Here is a 19,325-nt window from a genome sequence, read left to right as displayed (position 1 = left end):
GGAACGGAGACACAGCACCGTAGGATCTTACTGCCCAGCCATACAGGCTTTAAACAGCCTGTTAAAGGGGTCCTCTGGGTTCGTAACACTCCCCACCATTAAGAACATCAACAGGGAACGCTGCCGTCAGAGAGCAGCGGCAATCATCAAGGATCCACACCACCCAGCACAATCTCAGTTTTCGCTGCTGCCATCAGGAAGGAGGAATCAATGCAATATGACTCACTCCATTAGGTTCAGGAACAACTACGATCTCTTCTCCATCAGACTCCTCAACGATAAAAATCAGAGACTCATTCAAAGATTTTTTTTATCTTGCACATCTTTTATTATTGAATAATTATTTTCTGTATTGCACAGTTTGCTTAACCTTCTTTCTTTACATTTCTTTCTTTTGTATACGTATCTTTTCTTGAGTACAGTTGTTTTGCATTCCCAATAAGTAGAAATTCTGCCTGGCCCACAGGTAAAAAAATCTTAAGGTTATATGTGATGTCATGTATGCACTCTGACAATAAATCTGAAATGTTGAATTTAGAGCTTTGCACATGAAGCCTAGATCACAGCAAGCAAAGCTTATCCATTCAGTAAGCGAACGTCATCTGTCTTCAGTGGTTCTCAGCCTTTTTTCCCACGCACATACCCTAAGCCATCGATGCTCTGTGATTAGTAAGGGATTGCTTAAGGTGGGATGTGGGTGGGAAGGGAAGGTTGAGAATTGCTGCTCCAGACCTAATTGTAACTGAAATATTTTGCTTGAGAAAACTTGTCATTGGTCCATTTCCTTTGGAGCTCTGAAACCGTGCACATAACGAACCAATGAGGGACGGTTAAAACAGTAGTTTTCAAAGTTTTTCTTTCCACCCACATCCCACCTTAAGCAATCCCTTACTAATCACAGAGCACCGATGGCATAGGGAATACTTAAAGTGTGATGTGAGAGAAAAGAGAAAGGTTGAGAACCACTGCTCTACATTAAACAGACTGCAAATTTTATTTGAAGCACCCTTACACATCACGACAAACAGCATTTGTTAAGAAACTCCGCGCACTGCAGAAATCTTTCTCCTCTAATTAAAGTCTCTCTGTACCAAAGCAAATAATTTAAAGAGCTTACTTAAGCATCTTTAAATGTGACAGCTGCAGTCTACAGTGCTGTTAATGCAGCCGAGACCATCACACCAGCACCCACCCCCCCCCCCCCCCTCCACCCAACATCGATTTTATCTACCTCTGAAAAGCAGTCTAGAGTCTCAAAAGCTCATCCCACCCTGGCCGTACTCTGTTCACCCTCCTCCTGTCATGAGTGTAAGATTGTGGACCCTCAGATTTAAGAACAGTTCCTTTCCGACCGTCATCAAACTCCTGAATGAACCTTACACTCATAAAATAAGGCCCAAACCAAGGCCACCTGAAAATTGGAGGAGCAACACCTAATATTCTTCTCTGGATTCCATTAGGCCCCTCTCCTGGTTCCATCCCTTTCCCCATCCTAGTCTCCTTTCCTCCTGTTCCCCACCCTTTCCCTCTCCATCTCCTGATCCTTCTATCACTTCTCAAATATTTCTCTCTTCTACCCTCCCACCTAAATCCACCTATAACCTTCTGGCTGTGGGCCAGTGCTCTCCCCCCCACCCCATCCCTCCACCCAACATTTTATTAATAAGACCATAAAATATAGGAGCAAAATAGGCCATTCAGCCTATCAAATCTGTTCCACCATCCCATCATGTTCTCCCACTGCTCTGCCTTCTCCCCGTAACCTTTGATACCCTGACAAAGAGGGGATCTATCAATCTCTGCCTTAAATGCACTCAACAATCTGGCCTCCCTATCCACCCATGGTAGCACATTCCAGAGGTTCACCACTCTCTGGCAAAAGAAATTTCTCTGGATCGCTGTTTTAAATGGATACCCTTCAATCCTGAAGTTGTGCCCTTCTGTCCTAGACTCCTCTACCATGGGTAACAACTTTGCCACATCTAGTCTGTCCAGGCCTTCCAACATTCGAAATGCTTCTATGAGTTCCCCACTCATTCTGCTGAACTCCAGGACATACTGTCCAAGAGCCGTCAAACATTGGCTCACCTGCTGATCTCTTCATTCCAGGAATCAAGCTTGTGAATCTCCTCTGAACCCCTTCCAATGACTGCCTAGTTTTTGCTCATATCTTGACGAAAGCCTCAGGCCCGAAACTTTGGTTACATACCTTTGCTACCTAAAGGAAACTGCGTGACCTGCTGAGTTTCTCTAGCACTTGAACTACAATCACAGCATCTGCATATTTTCTTGTTTAACATGTAAAATAATGTCTCCTTTGCTCTGTTCCATCCAATCTCCCTCTGTAAGCTTTTTTTGCATATTTTTCTTAATCGTCCAGATATACAACCCAGAAACAGATCTTCGTGCCCCATCATGTTCATGCCAACCAAAGTATCCATCTAGACCAATGGTTCTCAACCTTTTTCTTTCCACTCACATCCCACTTTAAGTAATCCCTCTGCCATCGGTGCTCTGTGATCAGTAAGGGATTGCATAAGGTAGATGTGAGTGGGAAGGGAAGATTGAGAATCACTAGTCTAGACCCAATTGTTAATGAAATATTTTGCTTGAGAAAAATTGTCATTGGCCCATTTCCTTTGGAGTTCTGAAACCGTGCACATAATGAGTCCATGAGGTATAATTAAAACAGTGGTCTTTCCACCCATATCCCACTTTCAGTTCTTCTAGCTATCCATCCCATACGATGATGATGATTCCTTTCAGACTGTTTATGGGGCTTATCCCCCACTCCTCAGAAAGGAACAGCATGAGCGTGAATGCATTTTATGTGAGTAGCGGGTTGCAGATCCACCCTCTCGACATCCCCTCCCAGATGCAGTGGCAAGGTGAGTTCCAAGATGGCTGAGGGACGTTTCATTGCAGAGAATGGCCGGACCAAGTTTCAATGCAAGGGATGCCCTTTCTGTGCTTCACAGCACGCACTTGCTAGATGGCCGTTGATCCTATGAGAGGGATTGTCCGCCCTTTGAGACATCTTGTTTTTCATCCTTCAGGGTGGCTAAACACCTTCCACACCAGGCAAGCCTAGTGTGATGGGGGGAGCCGGTTTAGTTGCCGACCACCTGACCATGTAACAGGTAGTACTGGGTTACATGGTACCAATGGCACTCAGACAAGTGACCTGACGCCACTGATCACAGAGCACGTGGGGTATAGGGATTACTTAAGGTGGTATGTGATTAACCGCTCACATTTACTAGCGCTTGGCCTGTTGGCCCACTGTGCTTTGGTGGTTTGGGTGCTCATCCAAAATAGTGTGAGATAGTTAAATATTGCGAGAATGTCAATTTCAACCCACCATTGGGTCTTTATTCACTAAGAGACTGAGGGGGTGATCTTATCGAGGTTCATGAAATCATGAGGGGCATGGATGAAGTGAATGTACACAATGTAGATGGTCTTAGGCTTGATGTGAGGAGGGAGAGATTTAAGAGGGATCTGAGGGGAAAAACCTCCACTCAGAGGGTGGTCTGCACCTGGAATGAGCTTCAGCAGTGGGTATATTGCACTTGGAGTTTTGCTTTCAGTTTTTTTTAGACAGGAAGCAGTATCTAGAATACAAAAAAAGATTGAGTAGACTTAGTCTTTGTTCATTGGAGGGTAGAAGGTTAAGGGGGGATTTGATAGAAGTATTTAAAATTATGAGGGGAATAGATAGAGTAGATGTGAATAGGCTCTTCCCCTTGAGGGTAGGGGAGATTAGAATGAGGGGTCATAAGTTAAGGGTTATGGGGCAAAAGTTTAGAAGTAACATAAGAGGGAGCTTCTTCACTCAGAGAGTGGTGGCCGAGTGGAATGACCTTGCGGAAGAGGTAGTTGGGGCAGGGTCAGTTCTGCCATTTAAGAGGAGGTTGGATGAGTACATGGATGTGAGGGGTTTGGAGGGTTATGGGCAGGGAGCAGGTAGGTGGAACTAGTGGAGTTTTACTTAAATCGGTGCAGACTAGAGGGGTCGAGATGGCCTGTTTCTGTACTGTAATTCATATATGATTATATGTGAAACACAGTAACAGGCCCTCGAGCCCTTGCACCCAATTAAACCCAATTGATCTACAACCGCCAGTAAAACACGCACAGAAATGCTGGAGGAACTCAGCTGGTCTTTTCAGCATCCATAGGAGACAAAGATATTTTGCTGACATTTTGGGCCTGAATTCTTCTTCAAGGAATAAGCTGAATAAGCAGGAAATCTCAGAATTCAGACGGTGCCGGCTGGGGAAGGAATCCAGACCAACAAAAGGGGCTAATTGGATGTGATAAAGGATGAGGTAAGAATTTATCTTGTTTGTGTGAAAGGAGACAGAATGGCGAGTCAGAGATAGAAAAAGGCAACGGTGGGGGGGGGGGGGGGGGAGAGGGGGGGAGGAGGTGAGGAGGGGTTTTAATGAAAGCCAGAGAAGTTGATAGTGATGCCATCCTGTGGGAAGGTCCCCAATCGGAAGATAAGGTGTTGTTCAGTCTGTCAGTACACGAGACCATGGACAGTCATGTCAGCAAGGGAATGGATGGAGAATTGAAATGGACGGCCAGCAGGAGATACCTCCGGTACTTTTGAATGGTGGGAGGAAACCGGAGCACCTGGAGGAACCCCACACAGATATGAGGAGATGGTACAAACTCCTTACTGACAGCACCAGATTTGAACCAGTATATGGTCTCATAAATTATGCATTTATTTTCCCAATTCCATCTCTGTAATCCTAAATCAATCTAATCTTTCCAAGTAATAGCTATGCATTTCCGCGCCACAGCCACTGTTAATCTTAGTGTGATGCATCCTTGATGATGCCCTTCGTTCTGTTCAGACAGCATTCCTGATAGAAGTTCTCAATGGTGGGCATATGAATGCTGATAACCCACTGAAGGGCTATCTTGTCTGATACGAGACAATTGCCAGACCACACTGAGATGCCATAAGTGAGTATGCTCTCATACTGTAGTAAAAATCCATTAATATCCTGGGACGGAGGTGCACTTTTTTCAAGCTCCACGGGGAATAAAGTTGCTGTTGAGCCTTTTTGATCAGGATGGAAGAGTTCTGATACTGTCACCGTGCTGTATGTCTAAATTTAATTTTTAAAAAATACCCCTCTCACCCCAGACACACTCTCTTCTCCCTCCTCTCACTGGGGAGAAGGTATAAGAGGAACTGGTCGTAAAACACAAAGGTCCGCAGACACCATGGTTGGAGGTAAAACACAAGGCTGGAGAAACTCATCAGGTCAAACAGCATCCTTTATACAGCAAAGATAAAGAAACATAACCAATGTTTCAGGCTTGAACCCTTCATTAAAGGTATGGAAAAATGTCAGCAGGCGTCCAAAGAAAAATGTAGGGTGGGGGGTGAGGAGTAGGGGGAGGAGGTAATTTTGTCACCATTTTGATGTGTAAAGTGCAGGTATAGCCCGTTTTACAAATACTCGCTTTAAGTAAATTCGCTTTTACAAAGAAACCCGTGTTTGCGATCCGAAAGAAATTTGAATGGGTTTCCGCTTTTACGAAGATAGCCTTCAATATTAGTGAAGGGCTCTTCACTTTATGCCTTTTCGGCTCACGCAAGGTTTTATAGGAACGCTCTACTTTCGTAAAGCAGGGTATACGTGTACACAGTTTGTGTTTTTCGGTTTTTTTTTAAGTACAGGGGGAACTGCCCACGCTAACCGTCCTACACTCTCATATTAACAATATTTATTAATTTATTTATGTATTGTTTGTCTGCTAGGTGTGTTATATCTGGTTGTGTGTCTGCAAATTTCATAGGGTTGTGCTTGAACAATCAGATGACAATCAACTTGACTTGAAACTTGAAGCGTGTGAGGTCGTGCGCCAACAGGCTTGGAGACAGTTTCCTCGGCTGCAGCCATCAGTTTCTTGAATGAACCCCTCACAATGATCTCATGGTGCCCTTGATATGTACTAATTGATCTTTCACTGTAATGTCATGCACTCCAATGTTCTCTTGCTCGTCGACTTTCCATTACTGTATGCATATAAGAGCCGACTCATTGGAATGCTTCCAAAATGATCCCTTCTCGCTCCACCAGCTGTAATGTGACAACAAACGGGTTTGAATGCTAATCAGTAATACGGTTCAAGGTTCTTTTTATTGTCACGTAATACAGTGTAATACATTAAAAATGTAATATACCTGATATACGCCAACTTCTGTCTGCCGTAAGGCAGAGAGAGAATTGCCATGAGCATTGCCCGGCGCCTCCTATTAACAAGAGTAAGAGAAGCAAAAGAGAGTCCCCACCGATTGTCCGTGGAGTCAGCAGTGCAGACTCCAGACTGAACCATCAGCCACCCAAGTTCCAGATCCAAACCAGATCAGGATGCCCGAGACCCTTCAGGAGCCCTCTGGGCCCTTCAGCCGCTGAGCCCCTTGACTTGCTCTGGAAACTCTCCATATTCCCGTCATAAGCTCATCAATGTAGAAGCCAGGAATTAATTCAACATGCAGTTTGTAAGCTATTGCCATTATTTAGCTTGAATTAGCTTTGTGTTTACAGCTGAACTTGGATATATCCTGAACTACAACACTGCTACAAGGCACCAAAGAGCTGTCTGACCTACTAATGCAGCACATTTTTGGCTCCAGTGGCCAACCATATGAATATTTATTATTTACTTTCTATTCATTTTATCTTTATTATTTTGGCTCGGTGACATACTTCAATTGTTGTTGGTGTGTTTAACACCCCTTTGCGACCATCTGTGGTCTGTAAACTTATTTTTTTAAATTTTAGTAACACAGTTACAGGCCCCTCCAGCCCTTACTCCCCAAATACCCCAATTAATTTACAACTCCCGTGCATTTTGGAGGGTGGGAGGAAACCGGAGCACCCAGGGTGTACTGATATGCTTTCCTCCATTGTATAGTCCCTCCCATTTACTTTACATATGAGGCTGGCCCGCCCACTAATGACTCATCCCTTAAGTCTCCTCCCCTTTTGTCCTGGCCATAAAGGTCACGTTACTTCTCCCTTTCTGGCAGTCCTGTACCTGGAGCCAAAGTCTTGTGTGCATTAAAGCCTATTGTTCCTGCAGCCGATGACTCTGTGGTTATTGATGGAGCCTATCACAGGGAAAACCCACACAGGCCACTGGAAGAGCGTACGAATCCTCACAGACAGCACCGGATTCCAACCTGGGTAACTGGCGCTGTCATAGCGTCGCGCTAACAGTGAAGATAATCGCCCCACCCATGAACTTGCGTGTATGACAATAAACTCTCGTTCATTAGGTGAAGTGAAACCGGTATTGGGGTGCTGAGCCAACAGTGAGAAGCTGGAAGGACTCAGCCGGTCAGGCAGCGTCCAGGGAGAGAAATAGACAGTCAGTGTTTCGGGGGGGGAGCCTTTTCTTTCAAACTCAGGTGAGAATAGCAGCCATAAACACACGGATAGAGGTGGAGCAAGAGGTGAAGGGGCATTAGTCAGTTAAAAGAGAGAGAGGTGGCGATAGGGCCGGGAGAATGGGTGTTGATCATTAGGGGATGGGGGGGGGAAGTGAAAAGTGAGGATAGCTTTGATCCCCTAACTAAAGGAAAGATATCAATAAGATTGAAGGAGCGCAGAGAAAGGAGGTTGCCGGGACTTGAGGAGATGAGTTCTAGGGAAAGGTTAAACAGGTTCCCTGGAGCGTAGAAGAATGAGAGATGATTTTATAGAAGTATCCAAAATTAAGAGGGGTGTAGTCAATCCAAACAGGCTTTTTCCCCTGAGGTTGGGTGAGGCAAGAACACTGCAGCAGCAGTAAACCCAGGTTCGAATCCAGCACTGCCTGTAAAGAATTTGTATAATCTCCCTGTGGGTTTCCTCTGGTTAATCTGGTTTCCTCCCACCCTTCAAAATATACGGGTGTTGTCGGTTAATTGGTGTATTTGGGTAGCATGGGCTTGTGGGTTATAAGGGCCTGCTACCATGCTGTACGTCTAAATTTTTTTTTTAAATTGAATGAGAGGATATGGGTTATGTTGAAGAAAGATGAGATGTTTTAGGAGAATATTAGAGGGAACTTCTTCACTCAGAGGTGGTGGATGTGGAACGAGCTGCCAGTAGAGGTGGTGGATGTGGAACGAGCTGCCAGTAGAGGTGGTGGATGCAAGCTTGATTTCAACATTGCAGTGAAGATCGAATAGGTACATGGATGGGAGGGGTATGGAGGCCTATGGTTGATGGGACTAGGTGGAGTAGGTAGTTCTTCCTAATCTCTGTTTTAAATAGATAACTTCTAATTTTCAGACCTTGTCCTCGATTCACCCACCAACAAAAACATCTTAGCCGCATCCACCCTATCTAAACCTTTCAAAATACGAAATGCCTCTATGAGATCTCCTACTCTCCAATGAATATAACCCAAGAGCTGCCAAACGCTCCTCGTATGTTAGCCCTTGCATTCCGGAAATCATCCTAGCAAATCTCCTCTTCACCCTCTCCAACAACATCACATCCTTTCTAAGACAGGGGGCCAAAAACTCCATACAGTTCTCCAAATGAGGTCTCACCCTCGCCCCATGGAGCCTCATCAACACCTCTTTACACTTATACACTATTCCTCTTGAAATAAATACCAAAATAGCATTCGCTTTCCTCACTACCAATTTCACCTGGTCATTTTCCCACTCAGCCCCACTGCCTGGCAATCTACCATTAACCTCTGATGCCCTGGCTAATCAAGAACCTATCAATCACTGCCTTAAATGCACCTAATGACATGGCCTCCACAACCACCTGTGACAACAAATTCCACATATTTATGGCCCTCCGGCTAAAGAAATTCCTCTGCATCCCTGTTCTAAGCAGATGCCCTTCAATCCTGAAGTTGTACCCCCTTATTTTTGACTCTCGCACCATGGAAAACATCTACTTTGTCCATGCCTTTCAGCATTCAAAATGTTCCAGTGAAATGGGGGAGGAAATCACAATTCCTGGGCAAGAATCCACATGGGAAGCACTTGCCCATTTTCCAGATAGACACAAGGATATGCTGGAAATGGAGCAACATGCATCATGCGTAAGCAGCGGATGATGTTTAATCTGGCACAGACATCATGAGGGCAAAAGGCTTGTTCACACGTTCCACTCCTCTATGTTTTCTGTTCTATGTTCGTGTAGAGATCAGGATTGAACCTGGGCCCACTGGATGCATTCATTGTGCTAACCTGATCTAAAAGATTAAACGTTCTCATTATAAATTGTCAGGAGTATTATTACAGTATTTCCCATTTCAAGGTAATGAGACAAAATGAATTTAAATAAGACTGATAATAAATATGAAGATTAGATTAATTGGACTGTAGATTCAAAATTCGGTTCCTGGTTTTGTAGCATTTGCCACTTCTTTGTCCAGACGGATTCACCAGACTAATTTCTGGAAAGAGACGTTTGCATATCACACATGGTCAAAGCAAATTTGATTCTAATTTCTGCTTGCGGGAAGGTGATGAGTTTTGGTCTCCTTACCTGCACTTACTTTCTCGTGCGATGAGTTAACGAGCATGTTGATGTATGCAAGAAGGGGTTGTCGGAATGAAGGGGGAGGAAAGTGAGACAGTGGTGAGGCTACGACTGTGTTCAGTTCTGGCCATCTTATCACAGGAAAAGATTTAATTACTTTAGAGAGGGTGCAGAGGAGATTTACCAGGATGTTGCAAGGATTGGCGAACATGTCTTATGAAGCTGGGGCTTTTCTCTTTGGTGTGATGAAGGTTGAGAGCTGACTTAATAAATGAGATTATGAGGGGCTCAGGTTGACTGGATAAGCCAGCTCCTTTTTCCTGGGGCAACAATAGCAAATATGAGAAGATCCGTTTAAGGTGTGTGGAGGAAAGTTTGGGGGAGATGCCAGAGGTAGGATTTTTACACAGAAAGTAGAGGGTGTCTGGAACGCATTGACAAGGATGGTGGTGGAGGCTGGTACAGTGGGATCTTAGATGAAGAAAGAATTGAGGGTCATGAGTGTGAAGGAGGGAAAAACTAGATTTTTGTGGAGTAGGTTTACATAGGTCAGCAAAACATTGTGGGCTGAAGAGCCTGGTTCTAATGTTAACATTCATTTTGAGAAGGATAGAATTGGGTTAATTTGGCGGCATGGGTTTCAATGGACCAGAATGGCCTTGTACCATTCAATATTATTAAAGTAATTATTTTTAAAATAAAAATAATCATTTAAAAATATTTAAATATACAGTACGGTAATAGGCTCTTCCGGCCCACGAGCCTGTGCCAGCCAATTACACCCAATTGACCTACAACCCCGGTACGTTTTGAACAGTGGGAGGAAACTGGAGCCCCTGGAGGAAACCCACGCAGACACGGGGAGGACGTAGAAACCCCTCACAGACAGCGCCGGGTCGCTAACTGCCTCACTAACCGTGCCACCCAAATAAACCCAGTGCTATCCTTCTCAAAATTAATATTAGCTTAGAATATAGAGCATTATCAGGAGCACAAGTCCTTGTCCCTTTCACCCTGCTTATGGTCTCTTCTTACTGCCACCTTTAGGCAAAAGGTAGAGAGGCCTTATGTCCGGCAACCCTAGCCTCAGACACAGATTATTTCCAACAACTCTCCCCATGCTATGCTAACCTTAACCATGTACTACTGCTGGATCACAAAATCCATGCGCATGTCTGGAATGTCACTTCTTCAATGCACTTTTTAATGAATATTTGTTCATCTTTTTATATTTATTATCTCTTTTTTTCTGACTTGGCATTTTGTGGTAATTTAATTTACACTATTGCAGTTGGTGTGCTTGCAGCAGGTAAGAATTTTTTGCGTTCATTCATTGCACCATATGTAATTGACAATAAACTATCGTCATTAGATGACTCAGCAGTACACCACCAGACACATCTTCCCTTCTTCGCCCCTCTCTGCCTTCTGCAGGGACCGCTCCTTCCAGGTCCATTCCTCCCTTCCTACCAATCGCCCCTCTGTGACAGCAGGAGATGCTACACTTGCACAACCTCGTAACCATTCGGGGGCTCCAAGCAGTCCTTCCAAGTGAAGCAACACAGTTTGCTTGTGGATCTTCAGGGGTCATCCACTGCCTGCACTTCCAGACTGAGACCCCCACAATCTGGAGGAGTCAACATTTCCGTCTGGGCATCCTTCAATTGGATGGCATTAACTTAGCTACTCCAGTTTCTGTTAGTCCTCCACCCCGCCCCACCCACCCAATCTTCCCTATGTCTCCTTTCCTCTTGAGGGACAGGAGAGAGGAAAGGTGTAAATTGATTGAGGGAGGGGGGTTTGGCTCTTTGAATACAGGGCTGGGTGAGAGGAGAGGGAGAAATAAAAAGAGAGAGAGATGGTGCTAGTCCCACAGGGGTGGGCAACCTATTTTTAATAACTCACATTCCACTTTAAGTAATCCCTCTGCCGTCGGTGCTCTGTGATTAGTAAAGGATTGCTTAAGGTGGGATGTGGGTGGAAAGGTTGAGAACCACTGCTCTAGAACCCAATTGTTACTGAAATATTTGGCTTGAGAAAAAAATGGTCATTGGCCCATTTCCTTTGGAGTTCTGAAACTGTGCACATAACGAGTCCATGAGGCACGATTAAAACAGCGGTTTTCAAACTTTATCTTTTCACCCACATCCCACCTTAAGTAATCCCTTACTAATCACAGAGCACTGATGGTATAGGATTATTTCAGGTACAATGTGAATTTTTAAAATAAGGTTGCCCAACCCTGCAGGTCTAGCTCCATCTCTCTCCCTTTTTCCTTCTCCCTCTCCTCTCACCCAGCCCTGCATTCACAGAACCAAGCCCCTTCCCTCAATCAATTCTCACCTTTCCTCTCTCCTGTCCCTCTATCCATATTGAGTGAACACCTTTTATCAGTTGGTCTGTCCTCCTCCCCCTGGCCTTTCTACCCTTCTCCCCGGTCTTTTAATTCATACTGCTTTTGACGCACAGTTTGAAGATGGGCTCAGGCCCGAAACGTCGGTGACGGCTCTTGACCCCTACAGATGCTGCAAGATCGGCTGGAGTTCCTTCAGCATTTCTGTGTTTTTACTGCAATCGCAGCATCTGTGGACTTTTGTGCTTCCCTCCAGCCGTGGAGCATGTTGGGGAGAGGGGTTGGTAATCTTCACTTGGCCCCCTTGGGCGCGATTGTTTCACCTTCCCTTTATCTATCTTTTCCAATTAACCCATGGAGCAAGTGTCAGTGGACCTAAATTCTCCAAATAAATTAACAAGCTAACCCTGGTTAATTAAAGAATGATTTTTCTATATGCCGAATAAAGTTTCAATACAGCATAAAGCTTACCGAAATCTAATAATTGAAAAACTTTTCCAGGATTAATTTAATGAGATCTGTGACTTAAGAAGCAGATAAAGTCCATCCGCAAAATTTTGTTGGGCTCTGGTCTTGAATAATAATAATACTCTAAATTTATGTAGCAAGCGAAGCGGCTTCCCAAATGGGGGGCGTTCTGTGTAAAACGCGGGAAACCTGACCTGCATCCAGCACAGGTTTTTTTTCTGGGTGGATGACATCACTGATGATGTCAATTCCTGACCATGTGACAGAAGCAGTGATGTGTATAAACCTAGCATGCAAGCCTGGAGGTGTCAGTCTTGCACTGGACCCCACATTGACTTCCCCGCATATAGATCAACTCGACAATGCGTACAGCGATTCCACAATGCGTACGCCAATGTCTACAGTAGTTCAGTATAGAATACTTCAATGCAGCCTCTTTAATTTTATGAGAGTGCAAATTAAAGGCATTTGGGATTCCGGGTATCAACCATTGTTGGGCTGAGGGGTAAACTGGTTCACCTCATGATTGACTGGTGGAGCAGACTTGATGGGCTGAATGGCCTACTTCTACTCCAATGTTTTATGGTTTTAATAAGAAGTGTGACAGATACAAATCTTAATCTCTTTTCTATTTAGCTCTGGGCACTCACGGTATTCAAAATGCACAATGCCAAGTGTTCCGGTAGATGCAAAACTAAACAAGAAAGTCTGTAAACACAAGGGTCGAGTAAAAAGCAGCAGGGAAATTGTCAGCAGGTCACACAGCATCCATGGAAAGTAAAAGGTGACCAATGTTTTTGGGACTAAACCTTTCGGCAGGAACCAGGAAAAGTAGGTAGACAGCTGAATAAAAATAAGGGGAGGGGGCGGGGAGGTGGAGACTGCTTGCTGAATGCCTCAAGACAGTAAAAAAAAATGCCAGTGAGGACAAAGGCAATGTGAACAAAACAGGACCTATAAAAGTAATGAAACAAAATTAGCAGATGCTGCGATTGTCGTTACATGAAAGTGCTGGAGAAACTCGCAGGTGCCCACAGAAGGGAAAGTCAGTTAACACCTGAAAAAGCACCCTGTATTCCATCTGGGAACCCACCAACCAGATGGCATTAACATTGACTTCTCTGGTCTCCGCTAGGTCCCCCGCCACACCACCCCTTTCTAAACCCCGCTCTCTCTCTTTCCCTATCCCTCTGTTTCCTTTCCTCCAGCTCCCTGGCCCTTCTCTCTCTCTCTCTCTCTCTCTCTCTCTCTCTCTCTCTCTCTCTCTCTCTCTCTCTCTCTCTCTCTTTCCCGATCTCTCTGTCTCCTTTTACAACTCTGCATTCACAGAGGTTCCCCTATCAATTATCAACTTTTCTCTCCTGCCCCTTGCCTGTTGGCCTGTGCTCCTCCCTCCTCTCCGCACGCACCCCCCCCCCACCCCAACTTCTCCTTCAGGCGCCTGCCTGCTTTTTGCTTATATCTTGACAAAGGTTCAGGCCCATAACTTTACCTCCTCTGGATGCTCCATAACCTTCTGAGTTTCTCAAACACATGAGTATTAACTATGAAGAAAATGCAGATAATGCAACATCTCATTGGCTTGGGATATTACCTTTGGAAATCACCGTAATGAGCCAGGATTCATGATTTGGGGCACGTAAATTGATGGACTCATAATCCAGAGTCATGGATTAAACTCATATCTATAGGATATGAGTTTAAACCCACTCATGGAATCAAGGGAACTTAAAATGAAAACCAATTTTAGAATTACAAAATAGGCAGTAAGCTAATTTTGTCACTTAAGAGGAGGTTGGATGAGTGCATGGATGTGAGGGGGTTGGAGGGTTATGGGCAGGGAGCAGGTAGGTGGGACTAGTGGAGTTCACTTAAATTGGTGTGGACTAGAGGGGCCGAGATGGCCTGTTTCCACCCTGTAATTGTTATATGAGCCAACATAAAATCAACAGGATTTTTTTTATTAAAACTCAACTGGGCAGCCATTAAATTGTCAGACTGGTAATTGAAGAGGCAGGTCTGACAAACACTCTGTATTCCAATCCCACCATGGTAGTTGTGAATTTAAATTCTGTTAAAAATCTGGAATTTGCAAATAAAAAAGGACTTCTTTGCCGCAGTTATTAGATTTTTGTTAAAACTTCTGGTTGACTGGAACAAAAGATTTCATTGCCCTTGGGTAGGTGACAATTCGGAAGTCCAAAGTTGAGCTCTGCTATCATGAACACTTACTTGTCCACCCAATATTCTTCTCCCTCTGTTCATCCAACCTCTCGCAATCTGCTCCCATCTGCCAATCATCAGGCTCCCCATCTGGTTCCGAATTGGATCCGGGAGTGGTGCAGGCCATGGACTTCTCTGGGCTTCCCCTTGCATGGTAAACGCTCACCCTATGCCCTTTCTTGTCACAGCTGGAAGACACTGAGTCTTTAGCCGGGCAACGAGATTGGGGATGTTGGCTCTTGCCGCAGTAAAAGCACTCCCAAGTATGGGAGTGCTCCCTAGCATGGGAAGTGGCAGTCGTTAGGGCTGGGGTAGCAGGAGCAGCCGGTCCTTAGAAGGGGTCACCTGGGTGGGTGTGCTCACTGGCTTTGAGGTCATTGTTCTTAAGTTTGACTTGTTCCAGCCATTTGGCCAGCTCAAAATGGCTAGCCAGGTCCTTCTTTCCTGACTCGAGCAGTCACTGCCTCGTTTACCTCGAGTGGACCCCCATGACTAGAATGTTCTGGATCTGTTCTTCCTCATGAATGCGGCCTATAGCCGCTTCGTACCTGCACTTTTTGGCAAGCTTCCAAAGATCCAACAGGTAGCCATTGATGGTCTTTCCTGGCCACTGATGCGTAGAGCGAGTCAGTGCCTCACTAGAACCTCATTCTGCGACTTCATGTACCGCGCCTTCAATGCCTCGAAGCAGCGTCATAAGTAGAGCGGTCCCTGGTGACTCCATACCCTTTTGTTCCTACCCTCAAAACAAGTGCAGATCTCCTGAGTTCATTGGTGAGGAAGTTATCTCTGGTCGTGTTCAGTTTGGCCTGGAAGCAGTCCAGCCAGTGTGTGAACTCTTCAGCCATGTCGGGGGGCAGAGGGCCTACCTGGCTTGAGTAGACTTTCCATCTTCTAGGGAATAAGAATTGTAGCAGGAAAGCTCTCACAATTGGAGGGAGAACAAATGCTTTTATTAGTTTATAACTAAGGCTAGTAGTCTTCAGAGGGGTTCTGGATTTAGGTGGGAAACCAGGGTTCCATATGGGCAGATGGGGGGCGGAGTTGGGAGGCAGGGTCAGCCATCAGCACAGTACACTACCAGTGAATCCTAGTTCACTGCACACTGCATTCCATCAGAACTCTTCTATTGCTTGCCCATTTAAGTGTCAGTCAAATGCCTTTAAAGTGTAATAACTGTATAAGAACTTCTCCACAATCTCCATCAGTAACGGGCACCAAACAGCTGCGTTCTTAGCCCCCTGCTCTACTCACTTTACACCTACGACTGTGTAGCTCGCGTTGACAATAACACCATCTACAAATTTGCTCACGATACCACGGCAGTGGGTTGTATAAAGGAAGGAGATGAGTCAGTGTACAGGATGGAGATTGAAAACTTGGCTGAAGGGTGCACCAACAACAACCTCGCACTCATTGTCCCCAAAACTAAGGAGATGATTGTTGACTTCAGGAAAGGTGAAGTGCCAGTTGATGAAGTAGACAAAGACGATGTGGTCAAACATTAATCATGGCTTTTATTAGCAGAAACTCATGGTACAATAATGAAGGACAATAGATGCATATACAGTTATATCCAAGGGGAATGTCCTTAACAGTAGAAATAATGCACAGCCAATGTTAATAGAGCAAAGCTCGCCAGAGGGGAGACAGGCAGCTTGGCCGACATTCACCACAAAAGGAATGGCAGAGGTGTACAATCCAGTGATCACTGGGAGAATCAGAGGTGGAGAGAGTGAACAAATTTAGGTTCTTAGGAGCCACTATCTCAGAAGATCTTTCCTGGACCCAACACACCAATGGCATCGTGAAGGAAGCACGTCAGCGCCTCTACTTCCTCAGGAGTTTGCAGAGGTTTAGAATGACACCAGAAACCCTGGCAAATTTCAACAGATGTGTGGTGGAAAGTGTACTGAACAACTGCATCACCATCTGGTATGGGAACACCAATGCTCCTGACCATAATAATTGGGTCTAGATCAATGATTGTCAACCTTCTCTTCCCTCTCACATCCCACTTTAAGTAATCCCTAGGCCATCGGTGCTCTGTGATCAGTAAGGGATTGCTTCAGGTGTGATATGAGTGGGAAGGGAAGGTTGAGAATCACTGCTCTAGACCCAATTGTTACTGAAATATTTGGCTTGAGAAAAATGGTCATTGGACATTTCCTTTGGAGTTCTGAAACCGTGCACATAACGAGTCAACGCGCACGATTTGAACTCCAATCCCAATTACTGATGCTGTAGAGGCATTGCGTTAACCGCTATGCCAACTGTGCCTCCCCATGTAAAGGATCAGTTTATGTTTTGTGTAGCTATGGCATTACAGCCCAACTACTTTCATTGATCCCTGTAGGTTTTGACATCAAGATTCTTTTCTATGTTATTCTTAATGATACCGCATGCTACATCAGTTGTAAGTTTCTCCAACGGAATCAAGGGAAATTAACTGAACCGACACCAAAAGGGTACATTTATGAACTGGTAATAATTATAGAATAACCTGAAATGTTCTTCTTCATGAAATGGCCAAATCGCATGGCAAATTATCCACCTACGTGCACTCATGTACATCAGGATGCTCCTTATCGACTACAGTTCGACATTTAACACCATCATCCCCTCAAAACTAATCAGCAAATTTCAAGGCCTGGGACTGAACTCCCCGCTGTGTAAATGGAGTCTGGATTCCTCACCTGCAGACCACAATCAGTGAAGATTGGTAAGAACATCTCATCCACAATCTCCATCAGTACCAGGGCACCACAGGGCTGAGGTCTTAGCTCCCTGCTCTATTCATTTTACACCTACGACTGTGTGGCTCAGTACGACAACAACACCATCTACTAGTTCGCTGAGGATACCATGGTATTGGTGGTATAACAAGGGGCGATGAGTCAGCATGTAGGAGGGAGGTTGAAAATGTTTTTTATGTTTTATTTAATTTTTAAGAATACACACACACACACACACACGCACACTCTCACACACACACACATTCACACACTCACACACGCAAACACGCAAACACACACACTCACACACGCACACACTCACACACTCACACACACAAACTCACACACACACACTCACACACACTCAAACGCACACACAAACTCACACACACACACTCACACACACACTCAAACACACACACACTCACACACACATACACTCACACACACTCGCACACACACACACACGCACACACACGCACACACACACACACATTCACACACGCACACACTCACACACTCACACACACAAACTCACACACACACACTCACACACACACTCAAACACACACACACACACCCACACACACACACACTCACACAAACACACTCACACAAACACACACAAACTCACACACACACACTCACACACATACAAACACACACACACACACTCACACACACTCGCACACACACACACACACACACACGCACACACACACACACTCACACACACACTCACACAGTCACACACACAAACTCACACACACACACTCACACACACACTCAAACACACACACACACCCACACACACACACTCACACAAACACACTCACACAAACACACACACACTCACACACACACACTCACACACACTCGCACACACACACACACACACGCACACACACACACTCACACACGCACACACTCACACATTTACACACACAAACTCACACACACACACTCACACACACACTCACACACACACTCAAACACACACACACACCCACACACACACACACACCCACACACACACACTCACACAAACACACTCACACAAACACACACACACTCACGTACTCACACACACACACACACACTCACACACACACACTCACACAAAGAAGGACTCAATGAATGTATATATGAATATAGACAAATATACAAAAAAACTGTATCCTTAAAATGCACAATAAGCCTAGAAATAACCCGTCCATACCTTAAAAGGGAAACAAAAGAGTGGACAGAGGGGGAGAAGAAGAAAAGGGAAAAGAGCTGGCATCAACATTTTATACAATCAAAAAAGAAATAAAAATAAAAATATTAAATTATTAACAAAGGATGAAAATTAAATATAAAATGCTTAATAAATAGGGTAAACATCCGGGCATTTAAATAATTTAAATTTCGATGAGCATGTTACATTCATTTTTAAGATTACAGGTAATTTTCTCCAGGGGTAGACAACTTTGCATTTCCATATTCCAACAATCAATATGTAAAAGGGAATCGGGTTTCCATGCTATAGCTGTACATTTCCTGGCTATTGCTGAAGCGATTGTAATAAATTTGGGTTAATAAATATTTGGAGGTTGAAAACTTGGCTGATTGTTGCACCAACACAAACCTTGAACTCAATGTCACCCGAGGAGCTGATTGTTGACTTAAGGAAGGAAAACCAGAGGTTGGGGGATCATAGGTGGAGAGGGTGAGCAAATTTAATTTCTTGGGAGTCACTACCTCGGAGGATCTTTCCTGGAGCCAACACACTAATGGCATTGTGAAGAAAGCACGTCAGCGTCTCTACTTCTCAGGACTTTGCGGAGGTTTGGTATGACACCAGAAACCCTGGCAAATTGCTACAGATATGTGTGGCCCGGCTGCATTGTGGTCTGGTATGGGGACACCAGTACCCCTGCACATAAAGCCCTGCAAAAGCTGGTGGACGCAGCCCAGGATATCACAGGCAAAACCCTCCTCGCTATGGAGCACATCTATTGGGAACGCTGCCATTGGAGAGCA

This window comes from Narcine bancroftii, chromosome 7, assembly GCF_036971445.1.
Source record: "Narcine bancroftii isolate sNarBan1 chromosome 7, sNarBan1.hap1, whole genome shotgun sequence".
Classification (NCBI taxonomy): domain Eukaryota; kingdom Metazoa; phylum Chordata; class Chondrichthyes; order Torpediniformes; family Narcinidae; genus Narcine; species Narcine bancroftii.
Note: the sequence above shows the minus strand (reverse complement) of the source record.